The 20,538-nt window shown below is 42.2% G+C and overlaps 1 protein-coding gene across 1 annotated transcript in view; it reads left to right on the top strand.

The window, feature by feature from the left end:
* LOC102874670 (potassium/sodium hyperpolarization-activated cyclic nucleotide-gated channel 1-like) overlaps window positions 1-20,538 on the top strand; it is a 522,645-nt gene that overhangs the window by 187,913 nt on the left and 314,194 nt on the right. The window lies entirely within an intron of this gene.

Below are 20,538 nucleotides of genomic sequence, written 5' to 3'. Positions count from 1 at the left end.
TCTCTCTGTGAGAGAGTTTCTTGGCAATGAGTAACTTCACATGACTTTATTAAATACAGCATCTGATCGAATGTTTCTTATGACATACATTTCTCTTAATTGCCATAATTTCCAAGTTTCTTGGAGTCTATAATCTCTGTGAAACAGAACAAAACAAAGCAGGGTCATTGCCTTCAGATTTGTGAATTGCTTTCAAGTTTAAAAATTTAGTTCACTGTATTACTGGACTTTTATTCTTAACTTTCTCTGAGGTTTTTTGTGTCTGTTGCCGAGATTGTCCAACGTCATCTTTGTCCTCCTCAGCTGAGATTCTCACAAGCCGCTGGGTCCAGCGTGCCCGGGCTGTCTCTCTCTGAAGGCTGACAGATCTTCATGTAAATTTTATCTTTCCCATCTGGCTCGCACATGCTCAAACTTGTCAGAGGTAGAAGTATATTTGCAGGCCTGTCCACTTTCTGCAATTCATAATTTAACAAATATGCATTAAAACCTAGGATTGTGCCAATTGATTAAAAGTTAGAAAAGCTTGTAAGATTTTTTTACAGCGCAGCATAAGCCATTTTTGTCTCTAGGCAGTCCCCATTCTTACTTACTGCCAGTATCGGGTCCTAAAGGCGTCTTTAGAGAGTTGTGTCTGAGTCTGACAGGAGCTTGACTTCAGTGCGAGAAGGGGCTTCTGCTGCCATGGTCCCTGGGCAGTCCAGTGCCACCGATGACTCAGAGGTCTCATCTCTGTTGGTTCAAATCTCCCAGAAGCTCCATGGGAGATAGAAGGGAAGTGTCCTCCTGCCAAATTTACAAGCTCAGAAACGTGTTAGAGGGTCAGCCAGCAGTGGGCAAGGACTTGACCGCTGTGATCCGAGTCAGTGCAACGAAGTGTGGAAGCCTTTTTAATGCAACTGAAAGTAACTGTGATGTAGATTTGGTTGGGACTATACGCTGGTTTAATAGTTTCCAAGTAAAGCACGTTTCTGTATTTCAAGCAGGACTTAAACCACATTAAAGTAGGTCTGCCTTTGCTCAGAGACAGGAGGACTTTCCTCGAAGGTGGCTGGGCCCAACTCACAGCTGTCGTATTAGGCGCCTTTGGGTCAGCTGTGACTTGTGGCTCAGTGAACAGCAATTTTCTCAGCTATTCTATTAAACTATCCTGTTGAGGGTCTTCCTCTCCCTCTGTGACCCTTCACCTTTCCCTGCTTGATGCTGTTCTAAATGTGCCTGGCTTTCCATAAACCTGTTAGTAATCTAATCTCACATATCAGACACTCTCCTAAAGCCTCTTATCCCAGGGCTCTGGCTTGCTGGTTTGTGTTGTTGGGTGTTTTGTTTTGGTTTGGTTTGGGTTTTTTTCCCCTTGATAAATCACCTGAATTGGGAAAAGCAGAATTTGATCTATTCATGTTCCACTTCTTAGATGAGGACAGAACCAGTGTGAATCCCTACCTTAAAGGGCCGGCAGGAGTCGTTTGTAAACCAGGTGGTCCTAGCCAGAGACTGGCAACACAAAGCACAGAATGGCAGCCAAAGATGACAGCTGAGTGACCACTCCTGACCAGTGCTTTAGAACTGACCTGACGTGAGGCTGCAGATGCAACACAAAGAAAGGTCCTAACAAGAGAGACTTAGTGAAGGTTCACTTACCAAAGGGGGGAGGGACCCAGAACAACACAAAACAACTAAAAAAGCCCCAGAACAACAATAGAAAAACCTAAGGGCAGGTGTTTAGAAATAGGTCATCATCAAGCAAAGGCTGCATCTTGAGGACATTTGCAGTCACCACAGGCTGAGATTGGACTCTGAAGAGCCAAGCTGACAGGCTTCGCTTCCACCAGGACAAAACATTAAAAGTTTTAGCACAGAGCTTGGTTTCATCAGAATTGCACTCTAGGAAGTTTGATCTGACCTTGATCTCCTGTATTTTCTATTGGTTTATGCAAAAAGTTCATGAATCTTCATATGCAATGTTTTGAAGCGATTTATGTGAATTTTTATTTGAGATTTTATAAGGATAAGGGGCTCAGGGGTTCATCTATTGAGGTTTCTGGATGGCTGAAATGATGCACACTCACCAACCAATCAGCACGTTGGTGGTTTGAACCGATTGCGAGGCTCCTTGAGGGGAGGGGAGCATGCGAATGGACGGAGCTTGAGGGAACACAAGCAGTGGGCTCAGGTGCACAGCCCTGCTCCCAGACACCTGCCATGAGGGGACATTGCGACAGAGTGGCAGCTGATTTTGTGATTTTGCTCTTGTTCTTGCTTTCTTGGTACACTTTCAAAAGTTAGCATGACTATTGGAAAACACAAATGGTTCTTAACCTGCATTATAACCTGCACTATAATCTGCATTATAATCTGTGTTATGCAGATGATACAAACTTCCTTGCTGAAAATGAGAACTTGAAGCACTTGTTGTAGAAGATCAAAGAATGATGCCTTTGGTATGGATTGCATCTCAATATCAAAAAACAAAGATTCTTAGCACTGGACCAATAGACCATGCTATGATGATTGGCGAGGAGACTGAAACTGTCAATAGATTCATCTTACTTGGATCCACAATTAATATCCTTGGTACGAGCAGTCAGGAAATAAGAAGACACATTGCACTGGGAAAATCTGCAGTTAGGGACCTTTCCAAATTATTGAGGAGTAGTGATGTCAGTTTGAGGACTAAGGTGCAGCTGATCCAGGCCATGGTCTTTCCAATAATTTGCTATACATCTGAGAGCTGGAAATTGAATAAGGATGACAGAAGAAGAATGGATGCCTTTGAGCTGTGGTGTTGGAGAAGAGCATTGAACATCCCATGGACGACCAAGAGAACAAACATATGTCTTGGAGTAGGTGCAGGCGTCGTGCTCTTGGAGGCAAGAGTGATGACACTTTGTCTCACATGCCGTGGACATACTGCTAGAAGGGGCTATTCCTTAGAGATTGACATGATGTTGGGAAGGGTGGAGTGTTGGTGAAGGAGAGGAAGACACTCAACTAGGTGGATTGACACGGTGACTGCTGCAATGCCTCTCATATTTCAGGAAGTGTGAGGATGGCACAGGACAGGAGAGGGTTCAGATCTGTTGTTCCCAGGGTCACAGTGAGTCGTACTGGAATTGATGGCACCTGACAGCAACACCGCAAAAACAACAATTAGAAAACAACACAAAGAAAAGAAATATTTCAGTCACCTTAAAGATAACCAGTCTAATATTTTGTAAAGAGGTATCAATAAATCCCAATAACTTTAATTTTAAAAAGATATATGAAATGTTAATTAATGTCGTTATGTTGTTATGGTCCGTCAAGTCGCTTGTGACTCATAACAACCTTATGTACAACAGCTCTATCTTGTGCTAACTTTATTGTCTCTGACACACCTACCCTCATTACCCCAGTCACTGAATCAATCCATCTCATTAAGGGTCTTCCTCTCCTGCACTGTTCCTCCACCCTCCCAAGCATGATGTCCCTCTCCAAGGACTGGTCCCTCCTTGCAGCACGTCCAAAGGATGTCAGACGAAGCTTCAGAATCTTTGCCTCTAAGGAACAGTCTGGCTTAACCCTCTCTAGGACGACACTGTTTGTTCTCCTAGCAGTCTATGGTATATTCAACACTCTTCTCAGCACCAAAGCTCAAAGACATCAACTCTCTTATCCTCTCTAGTCATTGTCTAGCTTCTGGATGCATAGCACGTAATTGTGAAGATCATGACTTGGATCAGGAGCACTGTAGTCTCCAGACTGACGATGTTGCTTTTCAGTACTCTGGAGAGGTCCCTAACAGCAGACTTTCTCAATACGATTCATCTTTTGATTTTCTGGCTGCTGGTGCCAATAGTGCTTATTGTGGAGTCCAGCAAACTGAAGCTGTCAACATCGCTTCACTGCCCATCATGATGCTGCTAAGTGGCTGAGTGGTGAAGATCTTTCTTTTCTTGATGTTGAGATTAAATCCATATTGAAGGTTGCTGTCCTTGACTTTCTGCAGCAAGTGCTTCAGGTCCACCTCAGTTTCAGCGAGCAGGGTTATGTCATCTGCATAGCATAGGTTGTTGTTGAGTCTTTTCTCCAATCCTGATGCCACAAGCCTCCTCATTGAGTGCAGCCTCCCATATGATCTGTTCCTCATATAGGTTTAAAAGGTGTGGATTTAGGGCACATCCCTGGCATACACATTTCTTGATGTTGAACCATGTGGTGTCTCCTTGCTCTGTTCTGATGACTGCCTCCTGGTCCAGTTATAGGTTTCAAAGAAGCACAGTGAAGTGTTCTGGGATTCCCATTCTTCTGAGTCAGCCATAGGTTGCTGTGATCCACTCAGTCAAAGGCCTTTGCATAGTCAATGAAACACAGAAAGACATTCCTCTGGAACTCTCTGCTTTCTGCAAAGAACTGTCTCACACTGGCTATAATGTCCCTAGTGCCACAACCTCTTCTAAATCCAGCCTGCACTTCTGGTAGTTCTCTGTAGATGTGTTCTTCAAGTCATTTTAGATCATTATAATCAGAATCTTGCTTGCATGTTCATTAATAGATATTAAAAATATTGTTCATGAGGTTGTCTGAAGAATTCACATGTTGTTGTTTTTGTTGTTGTTATGTGCTGTCGAGTCACCTGCGACTCATAGCGACCCTATGTACAACAGCCCTAAACTCCTCTCTGTCCTGTGCCAATCGCACTGTCTCTGACACTCCCATCCCAATTATCCCAGTCACTGAATCAATCCACCTCATAGAGGGCCTTCCTCTCCTGCACTGTCCCTCCACCCTCCCAAGCATGATGTCCCTCTCTAAGGACCGGTCTCTCCTCACAACATGTCCAAATTATGTTAGATGGAGCCTCAGAATCCTTGCCTCCAAGGAGCCACCTGGTTTAACACTTTATTTTCCAACTCTATTTTTTCCCCAATTTCCAAGAAGTTTCTTAAGTAGTCAAATTTTAAAAATACATTCTTTTTGTTGCAAGCTACTTTAAAATGATTAGCACGAAAGTCTTTCCTTTCATGAATAAGAGGAAGGAAAAAATAAATTTCTTTTTAAATTTTGCTTCCAACAACTAAGCTTATTGTAATGCCATACAGATTCTCAGTGATTCCTGTGAAGTGTTCAGTGCAAGGCACCTCAATGCTGGTTTAATAAGGACTTGGATGACTATCATTTTAATTGAGTTTCGTTCAGTCACTCATGTGCATTTCATTGGATAACATTAACTACAGGTGTCAAAGCCATTATTTACAATGTCCTATGGAGACCTCACTTCACTCCCCCGGTCCCTTCACCTTACCTGTCCATAATCTCTACCCCCTCCATCCTTCTGCCCAGCAACCCTCTGAATTCTTTCTATTTGTCCTTAAAACCTTCCTCTTTTTCTTCCTTCCCTTCCCCATTCTCTCCATTATGCATGTCCTGTTCCAGGTGATTAATTGCAGTACATTACTGTACACTGTCTGACCTTCCATTCACTTCAGCTATCTTATAGGATTCACTGTCTATCCACTTTGGTTCTGCTCTCCCTGCCCAACACCATACAAATCCATTTTTATAGCAGTGCTTTTATGCTGAGTGAAATAACTCAGTTACAGTCAGACTTTTTAAAAACTTAATTAAAAGTCTCTCTCTTCCAATAAACATTAGGACCACTTTGATTGTGTAAGCCTGCAAATATGGAATACTTTTTATACTTGGTAAAATTTTCACACCTTCTATTTCATGCCAAAGGGAATCTTATTTTAATTTTGTCTTTTGTTTAAGATCAATTGATTTGTGAAATATTACTCTAGATAATGTTTTAAATTTGGACACAGCAGTGGCACCCACTTCCTTTCCTGAATAACATGCCTCCAGAAACTCTATGAACTTTGATAAATGTCAGTAGTTGTAGAAGGGCTTCAAGCTTTGTATTCATCGGGGCAGTATGAGTTGTGCTCGACTCAAAGGCAATCAACAACAACAACAATTTGAAAGTGAGATCATTGTCACATGTAATTATTGGAGTATGCATCTCATATTTGACCATGGAGCTGCTGCATGTCATGTATCTGGTAGTTCGGTGGTAAAAGAGGTGCCAGAGGTGCCTGGCTTGGTCGCACAAGTTGCTCTGTGGAAGAAATCCAGGCAGTTTTCTCCAGTGCATTTTACGGCCTCTGAAAATCCACTGGAAGGGTGACTGTGAGTTATCTCTGACTTGATGGTCTGTAACAGTAGAGTTTTCAAGAGTATTATTTGTCTACTCTTTTTCCTTACCCCTGTTCCTTCAGAATCAACTCATAGCTGACCCTCCAGTGGGCATTCAGAGGTTGTAACTCACACAGGAGATTGCCCGTCTCTCTTCCTTGGAGCTGATGTATTTGAACTGCCTGCCTTTGGGGTACCAGTGCAGCTGCTTACCCCCTTAGGCCACCAGAACTTGTAGTTAGGTGCCGTCGAGTCACTTGCTATTCATAGTGACCGTATGTACAACAACCCTAAACTCTGCTCTGTCCTGTCCCAATCTCACTGCCTCCATGATAAAAAAGAAATGTTGTCATAAAGGGTGTCTACCGTGGAAAGCTCCAAAGTACGAGAGATCAAGCTTCGCACAGTCTGCCTCCATGGAGCTCGCTGGCTGAAATTTTTTATTAGCAGTCAAATTTCTCTTACAGACTCACTGATGCACCATTTATGAACTGAGTGTGCGTGGTTGAGGGTTCCCCTGGTTGCTGAAAACCTGGCTCTCCACAGGAGAAAGGTGCATCCGTTCTTTTCTGTAAAGATAACAGCCAGCCTTGGTAACTCTGTGAGGAAGGCCACCCTGTCCTGTACAGTCACATGAGTTGTAACCCACTGGCTCACACGAGGAGCTTGCACCTGTAGACATAAGATTATGTTTATGCTAGTTCCCTGCACAGGCAACGGAAAACTCATATTTATGGTACAGTTTGGAAATTGAGAAATCATGGCTTGCATCTAGATTCTGCCATTTTTGAAACCTCCCAAAGCCACAGCCTGCACATTTTAAACTGAAAAGAAAATGCCCAATTCATAAAATGATGTAGATTTATTAAATGCCAAAAGAACAAACGAGTCTGCTTTGGAAGAGGTGCAAGCAGGCTGATCTGTAGAGGCAGGGACCAGTGACAATTCAGAGCAGTTTAAGTGAGTAGCAATAAGATCAAACATGCACAGTTTAGAGATAATAACAAAAGTGATACATTTTATCACTTTATCTAATTTGTATCTTTCTAGCTCTCCCTCCATTCAGCTCTCCCTCCATTCACCCACTCAGCTCCTTGTTATAAATCTGAATTCTTACAAGAGAGTACAATCTGGAATATAATTAGAAAGTTCAGATTTGAATTGCTTTATTTTCTTATTCCGCAAACAGAGTTTGAAGAAGCGCAAGATGACAATTATTATGCTTTTGGAAGTTACTGTTGTATTTTTCCCTGAAACTTAGTGTTCCACATTATAGATTTCTTAGTTCCCTATTGTTAGATAAATAATGTTGTTGTTGATGTTGTTAAGTGCCGTCGAGTCATAGACGACTCATAGTGACCCTATGAACAAAAGACCTGAACACTTATATAACTTGGGTCGTTTCTCCATGTTCATAGTTTCTGGAGGCAAGCCATTTCCTTCCAAGCTTGTTTTAATCTGGAAACTCCACCAAACACCGTCCATCATGTGTAACCATTATTGCATTTGACACATCAGTGTCACAGTGTTCAGCTTCACAGCAACCACGAGTTACCTCTGTACAGCGATACACAGACCAGTGCTATACCACGTAGAAGAATGTTTGACCAATTAAACCCAGGCCTGAGGGCTGTAGATTAAAATCACCCACCTTTGGCTTGGTAGCATAACTTTCTATCCACTAGGCCAACATAGCTCTCTCTATGTTGTCATTGTTATTGTTGTTAAGTACCATCGAGTCATATATAAATATACAAATAGTAGTATATCTTTATTATATCTGACTGTGAGAGTCACAACACATTACAGCTACCGTTGAGAAGAATGAGAAGAGTGGAAGAATCAGCGGTGGTGTTGGTGATGAGTCTTCCTCCAGTCCTGATGCCAGTTACAGTTTCTGTGATGGTTGTTGTAGAGGCAGGGTACCACCTTGTCACAGCGACTTCATGAACAACGCATCTCAGCTTGGCTTTATCCTTTGATAAAAAGTTGAACACCAGGAGCTTTTGGTTTCTGGGAAGAATAGTTTTAAGAAATTGAATTATAAAATTGAATTTCTAAAAATTGAATTAAAACTTTTCATGGGCTCATTACTGAACAACCCCACAAAGCAGATCAAGCTCCTTGCCGTCCACCTTCTGGTCAGCAGAGGCCTGTTTTAACTGCGTGTTATCGATCAGGGCTCCACACTGAGCCCAACGCAGGTCGTTTAAAAGGTGTGTCACTTGTCCTCAGTTGCTGTTGACCAGAACCAGCCCATAGCTAGCCCTGATCGGCTTTCCAAAACTGTAAATCACACAGCAGGAGACTTCGCTTCTGCTTTTCCTGGATTCAGTGGTGAATTCAGACCACCAGAGACACACGGTTTTTGAGTCATAAGCTCCCCTGTCGGTGGAGGACGGCATCAGAGTTCCATATTTAAACTAGATGGTCGTTGCTCTTACATGCCTTCCGGTCGGAACCGACATGGAGCTGACAGACCAGCGGATTTTCAGAGGCAGTAACTGCGGTGGAGGAGACTGCCCATATTTCTCTAGCAAAGCAGCCAGTAGATTTGAACCGTGTGCCTTTGGGTTGGCAGTGCAATTTCATACCGCTAAGCTACCTGAACTCCCTAAACTAGATGGCTCTTGTTGTGAGGTGCTGTCAAATCGAGTTCCAGTCATAATGACTCTGTGAACCAAGCATCTGAGTCCTGTCCTGTCCTGTCCTGTCCTGTGTGGTTCTCACTATCTCTGGGACACATGAGCCCCTTGCTGCAGTCACTGTGTCAGTCTGTCTCAATGAGGGTCTTCCTCTCTTTTCCTGTTCCTTCACTTTCTAGGCATGATATCCTTTTCCAAAGAATAGATTCTTCTAGCAACATGCACAAAAGAAGGGAGACGAACCTGTACCATCCTTGTCTCCAAGGAGAACTCAAATTAGGCTGCACCTTTTCCAAACAGATCTGTTTGTTCTTCTAAAAGTCCCTGGGATATTGTGGCACATTTCCTGAGTGGTATAAAATAGCTTGCTTTACTATGGCCTGCTGTTGTTGCTATGTGCTGTTGAATTGCCTGAAACTTATAGCAACAGTACAACAGTGCTGAACCCTGCTCTATTCTGTGCAAATCTCACCATCTCCAACACACGTACCCCCACTGCTCCAGTCCATCTCATAAAGGGTCTTCCTCTCCTGCGCTGTCCCTCCAACCTCCCAAGCATGATGTCCCTCTCCAAGGATTGGTGCCTTCTTACAACATGTCCAAAGTATGTCAGATGAAGCCTTAGGATACTTGCCTCCAAGGAGCAGTCCGGTTTCACCCGCTCCAGGACAAACCTGCCCATTCTTTTAGCAGTCCATAGTATATTCAATATTCTTCTCCAACACCACAGCTCTAAGACATCAATTTTCCTTCTATCTTTCCTAGTCATTGTCCAGCTCTTGGACACATAGCAAGTGATGGCAAAGACTATGGCCTGTATTGGGTGCACCTTTGTCTCCAGAGTGACACTATTGCTCTTCAGTACTTTGAAGAGGTCTCTAACAGCAGACTTGCCCGTCACAATACGTCTTTTAATTTCCTGGCTGCTGGTGCTAAGAGTGTTGACTGTAGAGCCAATCAAACTAAAGCTGTGAACAATCTCAATCTTTTCCCCATTTATCCTGATGCTGCCAATTGGCCCAGTGGTGAGAATCTTTGTTTTTCTTGATGTTGAACTTCAATCCATAGTGAAGGTTGCAGTTCTTGACCTTCTGCAGCAAGTGGATCAGGTCCTCCTCCGTTTCATCAAGCAGGGTTGTGTCTTCTGCATAATGCAGATTGGATTGGTTGCTGGATCTTCCAGCAATCCTCAGGCCACACTTCTCATACTTTAAATATATCTTAGGAAACATATGGAGCTGAATTATTTATATCTATGAATGTCTTGAAGACTTGCTTAAATTTTTTATGATGATGATTCAACAAATAGTTAATGGGTTGTACAAACAAGAAATACTATAAAGGGAAAATCATTTCAAAATCATTCCTGTCAAGTCAGAATTGACTCATAGCCGACCTTCCAGCTGGTTTTCAAGGCCTGTAAGAGGCACGAGAGGTAATTGCTTGTCTTTGTCCCTTGGCACTGACAGTGGATTTGCAGCCCACTCCCTGGGGGATGTGCCGCCAGAGCTCCCTCTAAGGCCGTGCAGTCAACACATGAAACATAGTCTGTATATAAAAGGAGCATATGGTCCTTGAAAAAGACAAATCATCAAATTAAAGCTGGTACAGTGCTTAAAGGAATAATGCTCAACCTAAGTGCTAAATGAAACACAAGGGTCCTGTAAGGAAGGACCTCATTATTCAGTCAGTCCACGGAGCCCAGGGAGGATTTGCTCCATCATCCAAAGGATTCGCTGAAACTTAAGTTCTGAAAATACAAAGAAAGTAAAACAAGCTACCGGAAAAATCCCAAACAAAGACAAAGTCTGGAAGTCCAAATGTCCTTTTTTTAATGATCAACTGAAAAGAAATATTTGCAAATGGATTTTAAAAATGCAGGGTGGTAAAATATGACACTTTACAATTACTGTTTATTGTTTTTATTTTGAAACATGTTCAAGATGTCTAGATATTCAATTTAAAATTGCATTTCTCTTTTAATATTATAGCTTAGCCTCTCACATTGAAAAAAAGGATATCTATTAGAATAAAACTTTGGTATTACAATGGAGTAAAAGGACGAGATGTAAACAGATATAACGGAACCAAAATATGACTTTGAGTCCATCCCACCTGAATTTCAGAACCATCTCAGGAACAGGTTTGAGGCCTTGAACACTAATGGGCGAAGACCAGATGAATTATGGGAAGATATCAAGAATATCATCCAGAAAGAGTACAAACAAAAAGTTGTTGAAAAGACAGAGGAGGAAGATAATACCAAAACAGATGTCAGAAGAGACTCTGAATATTTCACTGGAGCACTGAGAAGCCAAATCAAGAGAAAGAAACCAAGGCATTAAGAAGCTGAACAGGAGATTTCAAAAGACTGAGCAACAAGACAAAATAAAGTATTATAATGAAATGTACAAAGAGCTAGAGTCAGAAAATCAAAGTGGCCAAACTTGCTTAGCATTTCTTAAGCTCAGGGAACTGAAGAAGAAATTCAAATCTTGAGTTGCAATATTTCATAATGCTTTGGGCAGAATGTAAATGATCCTGCAAGTATTAAAAGAAAATGGAAAGAGTATACAGAGTCATTATACTAAAAGGAATTGGCACAGAAGAATTTCATGAAACAACATATGAACAAAAGCCTGTGGTGATGAAGGAAGTTCAGACTGCTTTGAAAGAATTGGCTAAGGATAAAGCCCCAGGAATAGATGGTATACCAGTAGACATGTTTCAACTAACAGATGCTGCCCTGGATGTGCTCACCAAGAAGTGCCAAGAAATCTGGAGAACAACCACTTGGCCAGGTGATTCCACAGAGTGTTGAAATTACTGAAAAATATCATTAATATCACATGCAAGCAAGATTCTGCTGAAAATTATCCAAACATGACTGGAACAGCACATCAACAGAGAACTACCAGAAGTGGATGCTGGGTTTAGAAGGGGTCATGGTACTAGGTATATTTTAGCTAATGTTAGATGGATCTTGGCTGAAAGCAAAAGTATCAGAAGAATGTCTATCTTTGTTTCATTGATTATACAGTTATTTAACTGTGTGGATCACAACAAACTGTGACTAACTCTGAGAAGAATGGGAATCCCAGAACACTTGATTGTGCTAATGTGAAACCTATACTTGGACCAAGCGGCAGTCATCAGAATAGAGCAAGGAAACACTGCATTGTTCAAAATTGAGAAGGGTTGTATACCAGGGTTGTATCCTGTCTCCATACCTTTTCAATCTTTATGCAGAACAGATTATCCGGGAGGCTGGACACTATGAGGAGAACTGTGGCATCAGGTTTGGAAGAAGACTCATCAACAATCTGTGTTATACAGATGATACAACATTGCTTGCTGAAACTTTGGAGGACCTGAAGCACTTGCTGTGGAAGGTCAGGGACTGCAGCCTTCAATATGGATAGAGGGTCAATGTCAAGAAAACAAAGATTCTCACCACTGGACCAATTGGAAGCATCAGAATGGATGGTGAAGAAATTGAGATTGTTCACAGTTTTGGCTTGCTTGGCTCCACGGTCACCACTCTTGACACCAGCAGCCAGGAAGTTAAAAGATGTATTGTGATGGGAGAGTCTGCGGTTAGAGACCTCTCTAAATTACTAAAATGCAATGATGTCAGTCTGGAGACTAAGGTATGCCTGATTCAGGCCATGGTCTTTGCAATCACTTGGTTTGTGTTAGAAAGCTGGACAATGACTAGGGAGGATAGAAGGAAAATTGATGCCTTTGAGCTCTGCTGTTGGAGAAGAGTATTGGATATACCATGGACTGCTAAGAAAATGAACAGATTTGTCCTGGAAAGGGTGAAGCAAGGCAGCTCCTTGGAGGCAAGGATTCTGACACTTCATCTGACATACTTTGGACATGTTGCAAGGAGGGACCAGTCCTTGGAGAGGAATGTCATGCTTGGGAGGGTGGAGGGGAGGAAAACCCTCGATGAGATGGATTGATTCAGTGACTGGGGTAATGGGGGTAGGTGTGTTTGAGATGGTGAGATTGGCACAGGATAGGTCAGACTTTAGGGCTGTTGTACATAGGTTCACTATGAGTTTCAGGTGACTCAACGGTATGTAACAACAACATCTATCTATCTATCTATCTATCTATCTATCTATCTATCTATCTATCTATCTATCTAAACAGTGTGTATGAGAGAGAAGTCTTCCTCAAAAACCCACTAGAGTGTCAGCTGTGAGTAGCACACAACAGTTATATAAAGGCTTTAGGTCTTTTGATTGTAGGGTCACTGTGAGTTGTGCTTGACTTGATGGCAATCAACAACAACACAAAATTCTAAAATATCTATCCTAGTTTCAGTAAGATGATAAACATAAGGACCAATCTACTTAGTAAACTTAAGATACTGCGTATTAAGTAAAAATTCTTAGGGAATTAATGAAAATTTGGTGTTTTTATCTGAAGGAATATTGATTTCATTTAGGATTATCAAGAATCATCCTGTGGAGTAGATTAGATAGGTAGAAAGATAGATACATACATAGAACCTTATCCAGACAATCATGTCTCAGTGCAAGACATGTTAGTTTGTTTTTTTAAAAAAAAATTAAAACATTTTACAGTGATATGTGGGACAAAAATTTCCTACTGAAAATCCTTTATCCATTCAAATTGCAAAGCTAATAAGCATTGCAATATATTAGACGCAATTCTTTTTTATTACTTTATAATTTTAAATGAATGGTTTCATAATAATTAAAGTTGTGAATTTCAATGTGTGCTCTTCAAAAAGGAAAATATAATCTTTTTTAAAAAGATATGACTGTGTTGAATAAACTATAATGTACTCTTTCCCCCTGGTATACTTCATCCCTGACTATGGATAGAACTCTGAATAGAAATACAAAGCTATCATGGGATATCTAGCTAATAAGTTTAATTTTTTTCAATAAAATATAAATAGAGACTGCTTGTGTTTACTAAATGTCATCAAAGATGTATACACATTAAGCAGAACTGTATTTTAAGTGTGAAAAGAGAATGAGCGAGCATGTACCCATTCTGGTGTCCCCTGTAGCCAGACTGCTACAGCCCCAGAAAGCCCGCGTGGAGGGCTGGGAAGACGCCCAGGACACTGAGAAATGGGAGGCATACTTACACGCCCTTGAGCATCCTTTAGCCAGCCCCAGAAAGCCCGCATGGAGGGCTGGGAAGACGCCCAGGACACTGAGAAATGGGGCCTTGATGTTTGTAGCTGAGATGCAGGTATTATTCTCTCAGACATCATCTTTTGCAATTGTTAAAAAAGGAACAAGTGGGGCGGTGTGTTTTCTGATGACCACTGCACTTAGGAAATGGTCTGCTTTTTTAAGACTCTTGTCCAGTCAGCATTTGGAGGAAAGCTGTATTGATTTTGAATGATGAGAGCTGTATCCTGTGAGCACCTTCCTCCATCACCTGGTTCAGGCCTCACCACCCCAGGGCCAGAGGACGAGCCGGCGGCCCCAAGGTTGGCCTTGTGACTGGGGAGCCACCTGGGATGAAGGTTTATCTAGCAACTTTCTGATCACGCTGCACCCCCACACCCACATGGACAGAAGACAAACTGACTGGCAGTTCTGAGGTTGGCCTTTGTGATGGGTGGTCCCCCCTGAGCTGCAGGTCTATCAGCTTCCTAATCATGCTGTGTCCCCCCCCCCCCACCATGGACAGAGGATGAGCTGGGAGCTCTGACATTGGCCTTTGTGATGGGGCTGGGGGTGGGGGCGGGAGGCGGGCCTGTGCCCCTCAGGTCTAAACAACAGCTTCCTAATCACACTGCCCAGCCTCCCCAGGGACTGTGTTCTCTGGGAGCACCCACCCCAGCCAAGCTGTCTTGTGGTGAGCCTCCTGGGTGGCCCCAATCAGATTGCTGTTCTTAGGTCCAGGGAGTGGACCTCATGTAGGTTGTTAGAAGCCTCTTTATGGGGAAGGTGTAGTGTTTAGACAGGAGCTCTGATGGCATCACTGGTGAGGAGCTGGGTAGCTGGCCCAAAGGTGGCCCCTGGCTGTCGGCATGAATTCATCAGTAAATGATGCGAGCAGTCTTCTGGGCAGTTTACCATCTGAAAACCCTCTGCAGAGGAGCTACAAGTCGGTTCTCACTTAAAGGCAATGAGTGGAGCTGATCTCAATATAGGATAAAGTGTTGTTATGTGCTGTCCCTTCAGCGACCATTCATAGCTTCCCTGTGAACAAGCAGAGGGGAACCTGGCCGTCTCCTGTGCCATCGTCAAAGTCTAAACAGCTAAAATGATCCATTTCTTCTTTTATTTTTTTTAAAGACCTCATGCACTTACTGCAGAGGGTCAAGGACTGCAGCCTTCAGTATGGACTGAGGCTCAATGTCAAGAAGACAAAGATTCTTACCACTGGGCCAATTGGTAGCATCAGGATGGATGACAAAGAGATTGAGATTGTTCACAGCTTCAGTTTGCTCAGCTCCACAGTTAACACTCTTGGCACCAGCAGGCAGGAAATAAAAAAAACATATTGCGATGGGAAAGTCTGCTGTTAGGGACCTCTCTAAAGTACTCAAGAGCAATGGTGTCTCTTTGGAGACAAAGGTGCTCCTGATACAGGCCATGGTCTTTGCAATCACTTGTTATGCATCAGAGAGCTGGACATTGACTAGGGAGGACAGAAGGAGAATTGATGCCTTTGAGCTGTGGTGCTGGAGAAGAGTATTGAATGTACCATGGACTGCCAAGAAAACAAACAGATTCATCCTAGAGAGGGTTAAACCAGGCTACTCCAGGCAAAGATTCTGGGGCTTCGTCTGACATACTTTCGACATGTTGTAAGGAGAGACAGGTCTTTGGAGAGGGACATCATGCTGGATAGAGTAGAGGGACAGCACAGGAGGGGAAGACCCTCTATGAGGTGGATTAATTCAGTGACTGGGATAATCGGGATGGGTGTGTCAGAGGCAGTGTGGTTGGCACAGGATAGAGCAGGGTTTAGGGCTGTTGTACATAGGTTCGCTATGAGTCGCAAATGACTCAACGGCACATAACAACAACAACAAATTTTATTTTATACTGGTTTGAAAGCATGCATTTGTTAAGGAAGTCTTTCTTTGGATTTTATGGAGGTCGTATGCTATTTATGAGGGATTGCCCTTTTACCCATATGTAAGAGAAAGAATTGATGCCACACCACATGTAACATTATTCTTTTTTTATTTTATTAATTTTAATTAACATTTACAGAGATTTTGGATTTTCATTCATTCATTGTTGCACTTTTTTCTTTACCCTCCTCCCCCCAGTTTGCTCCTCTCTTTGAAAAGCAAAAGATAAACTTCGTTGGTACCCAATCCCCCCCCTGACCCCATCCCTACGCCCCCAGCCCCAAATACACTCCAGTATGCAACCTTAATTCTGGATTCCTGTGACAATCACAATATGCTATCATATATCACTTTTAAACTGTTCTCTCCCTCACCTGTTTCAATTAATTAAAAAATCTCTTATACAAATAGAGTTTTAAGATCTTCATTTAGCATTGAACTTCCTAAATCAAGATCATGCCTTCACCCTCATGCCTCAGGTGAGGACTCTCTCATTACTGACCGACCAGTGCACCTCTGAGGGCGTAAGTCACACAGGAGGAGAGTGCCTGTCTACAGAGTGACGAGTGCATTTGAACCAACCAGCGAATGCATGTTTGGCCTCACAGCACAACGTCCCCAGCTTTAAATATGAAAACATTTCGTCAAACACTAGACGCCGTATGCAAGCATTTAAATACCAGTTTCCTGAAGGAACATTCGAAGTGTGTTTACTTTTGCTTCTGCTCACATATTTCTTATAAGTTTTTCAGTTTCTTCTTGGCTACCTGACCACACATATTTTTCAGCTGAAAACTTCAACCTGAAAAAAAAAAACAAAAAAAAAAGAAAACTTCAACCTGAGATAAGTAACCCAAGTAAAGAAATAATGTGGAGGCCTGAATGGATGCTGAGTTTACCAAGATAATGTGACAGTGATTTGTGATATTGAATGCTGGCTAAAATCCCAGATTATAATGATAGTAACCTTTGGACTCCTCCACTTAGAACTTGTCAGGAATACAGAATCTTATTGATTTTACAGTATGTGAACTCAATGGATTTAAGTCCAAATCTGCAGTTTTTTGCAGTGGATTTTGGCTCAGCCTAGCTGTCTGTTATAAAGTTAGCTCATTAGCCTAAATTGACGAGGGATCTGGAAGTTCTTAAAACACAGTGGGGTTTATATTGTCAGAAACAATGTCAGAAGACACTAATATTCTCTCTCCAACTTTTTGAGGAAGGGCCAGACTTCCCTGCACAGTGCTTGTACCATTTACATTCCCACCAGCAGTGTGTAAGAGTTCAAATCCCGTCTCATCCTCACCAGCATTTGCAGTTTGCTGTCATGCTGAAGTTTACTATTGTTGCTGGGGTGAGACGGTATCTAATTATAGTTTTGATTTCCATTTCTTGAATGTTGTTGTTGTTGTTATGTGCCCTCCAGTCACCTGCGACTCATAATGATGTTATATACAACATGTCTGAACCCTGTTATATTCTGAGCCAATCTCACTGTCTCTAACACACTTGTACTCACTACCCCAGTTACTGTGTCAATCCATCTTATCTAGGGTCTTCCTCTCTTGTGCTGTCCCTCCACCCTTTCAGCATGATGTCCCTCTCCAAGGACTGGTCCCTCCTTACCACATGCCCAAAGTCTGTCAGACAGAGCTTCAGAATCCTTGCCTCCAAGAAGCAGCCCGGCTTCACTAACTCCAGGACAAATTTCATCTACTTTATATGAGACATATAAAAAGATACTATGATGAAATCATTTCAAAATTTTAAAAATTATATTCTTTTGGAACTATAGACACTCAGTGAGGTCTCTATGTGTAATTTATTTTATACAAACATTTCCATTAACAGTAGGTAGATTCCTTTCATTCAGTATGTTTATATACTTACTATCCTTGTGTCAAGATTCTTGAAAACAGACAGAAACTAAAACTTTATTTTCCCATCAAGTTTTTTTTGCATTTTAGTGGCAACAATGATTACATTACTCAGAATTATGGGAAAGTGAAATCATGACCACCTTCAGGTGAGAGGACTAGAACCAGAAGCTGAATCTGGATGATGGAGGGGAGGGAAGAAATGAGGCCTGAGGAAAAAACGCAGAGCCGGATGAGGAAGGAACCTTCATGTCACTCTGAAGAATTGTGCCTTTATCCCATATTATATGGGTTGTTTCTGGAGACTTTAAACTACAAACATAGCTTTGTTGTTTTCATCCTCTAAACTCTAGTTGCATCGTGGTGTCGTTCGGTGCCTTTCAAGTCGCTCAGAGCGACCCTAAAACAATCAATCCAGACCTTGCCCCATTCTGCACTGTCATCAGGTGATGACCACACTCAGCTCATTGTAATAAACACCGTGCCAGCCCATCTCGTTGATGACCTTCCTGTACTTCACGGACCCTCTGTATTTCCCAGCCTGATGTCTCACTCCAGGGATTGATCCCTCCTAAGAATATACGAGGAAAGTTTAAATAAGTCTTCAGGTCTTTTGTTCACAGGATTGGTATGAGTCATCTATAATTCGATGGCACTTAACAATACCAACACTAACATAGAGAGAGCTCTGTGGGCCTGGTGGATAGAAAGTGATGCTACCAAGCCAAAGGTGTGTGGTTTTAGTCTGTGGCATCTCAGGCCTGGTTTTAATTGTTTTGGGTCACACATTCTTCTAAGTGATATGGCACTTGTCTGTCCATTTGCTGTACAGAGGTAACTCATGGTTGCTGTGAAGCTGAACATTGTGACAATGATGTGTCAAATGTGATAATGGTTACTCATAGTGGATGGTCTTTGATGGAGCTCCCTGATTAAAACAAACTCGGAGGCAGGAGTAGAGTCCACTTCTGACATAGCTTGCCTCCAGAAACTCTATAAACTTAGAGAAATGATGAAAGTTATACAAGTGTTCAGATCTTTTACTCATAGGGTCGCTATGAGTCATCTATGACACAATGGCACTTAACAACAACAACAACAAGAATATACCCAGCGTTTGTGAGGCAACATTTTACCATCTCCCAGGAGCTGTCCCCTTAGGCCTCCTTTAGGGCAAATTTGTTTGTTCTTTTGATGGTCTGTGAGACTGAGTATTCGATGTCAGCACCGCAATTAAAAGTCATTAATTATCCTTCTTTTTCATTCATTGTCCAGCTTTCAGATGCATGTTGTTGTTGTCAGGTGCCGATGAGTTGAGTCTGACGTGTAATGACCAACAGATCTGAGTCCTACCCTGTGCCAATCCTCCCCGTCTCTGATACACGTGGGCCCATTGCTGCAGTCACTATGTCAGTCCGTCTTGTTAGGGGTCTTCCTCTCTTTCACTGACTTCTACACTTACAGTCTTCAATATGGACTGAAGCTCAACATCAAGAAAACAAAGATTCTCACCACTGGGCCAGTTGGCAACATCAGGATGGATGGTGAAGAGATTGAGATAGTTAATAGTTTTCGTTTACTTGGTTCCACAGTCAACACTCTTGGTAACAGTAGCCAGGAAATCAAGAGACGAATTGCATTGAGAAAGTCAGCTGTGAGGGACCTTTCAAGAGTACTGAAGAGCAACAGTGTTAGGCTGGAGACTAAGGTGTGCCTTGCAATTACGTGCTATGCATCAGAGTTGGACAATGAATAGGGATGATAGAAAGAGAATTGATGCCTTTGAATTGTGGTGCTGGAGAAGGGTGTTGAATATACCATGGACTGCTAGTAGAACAAACAGGTTTGTCCTGGAGAGGGTGAATCCAGATTGTTCCCTAGAGTCAAGGGTTCTGAAGCTTTGTCTGACATACTTTGGGTATGTTGCAAGGAGGGACTGGTCCTTGGAGAGGGACATCATGTATGGGAGAGTGGAGGAACAGTGCAGGAGAGGAAGACCCTTGATGAGATGGATCAGTTCTGTAAGTGGAATGGTGGGAATGAATGTGTTTGAGATGGCGAGGTTGGCACATGATAGAACGACTCGATGGCACATAACAATAACAACAACACTTACAAGCATGATATCCCTTTCCAAGGAATAGCCTCTCCCAGCAACATGTTCCAAGTATGAGAGACAAAGCTTTGCCATCCGTGCCTCCAAAGAGCCCTCCAGCTGCACCTTTTCTAAGACATACTTGTTTGTGCTTTTGAAAGGCCGTGTGCTATTCAGTACTCTTTTCCAACACCAGATGTATAGGAAGACATTTAAAAGACAGTGGCTTAAATCAAGTGGACCTCAGTCTTTAAATTTATTTCATTGCTCCTGAAAACTTTAGAGAGGTCCTTGACAGCAGATTATACCATGCAGCATATCTTGGTTTTTTCTGACTGCTGATACCATTGTGGAAAATCAGGAAAGGAATCACTGATGGATCTTATGTCCATATTTTTTAAATTGAGTTTTTTTAAATTTTATTTTATTAATTTAATGACCATTTACAGAGATTTTGGATTTTCATTTATTCACTGTTGCACTTTTTTCTTTACCTCCCTCCCCCCAGTTCGCTCCTCTCTTTGAAAAGGTCCATATTTTTTTAATCTATATGTGGAACATACAGGGTATGCAGATGACACAACCTTGCTCGCTGAAACTGAGGAGGACCTCATGCACTTACTGAAGAGGGTCAAGGACTGCAGCCTTCAGTATGGACTG

Source organism: Elephantulus edwardii, unplaced genomic scaffold, assembly GCF_000299155.1.
Source record: "Elephantulus edwardii isolate Elephantulus edwardi_28Jun2011 unplaced genomic scaffold, EleEdw1.0 scaffold00235, whole genome shotgun sequence".
Lineage (NCBI taxonomy): Eukaryota > Metazoa > Chordata > Mammalia > Macroscelidea > Macroscelididae > Elephantulus > Elephantulus edwardii.
This window is presented reverse-complemented; position numbering and strand designations above follow the sequence as displayed.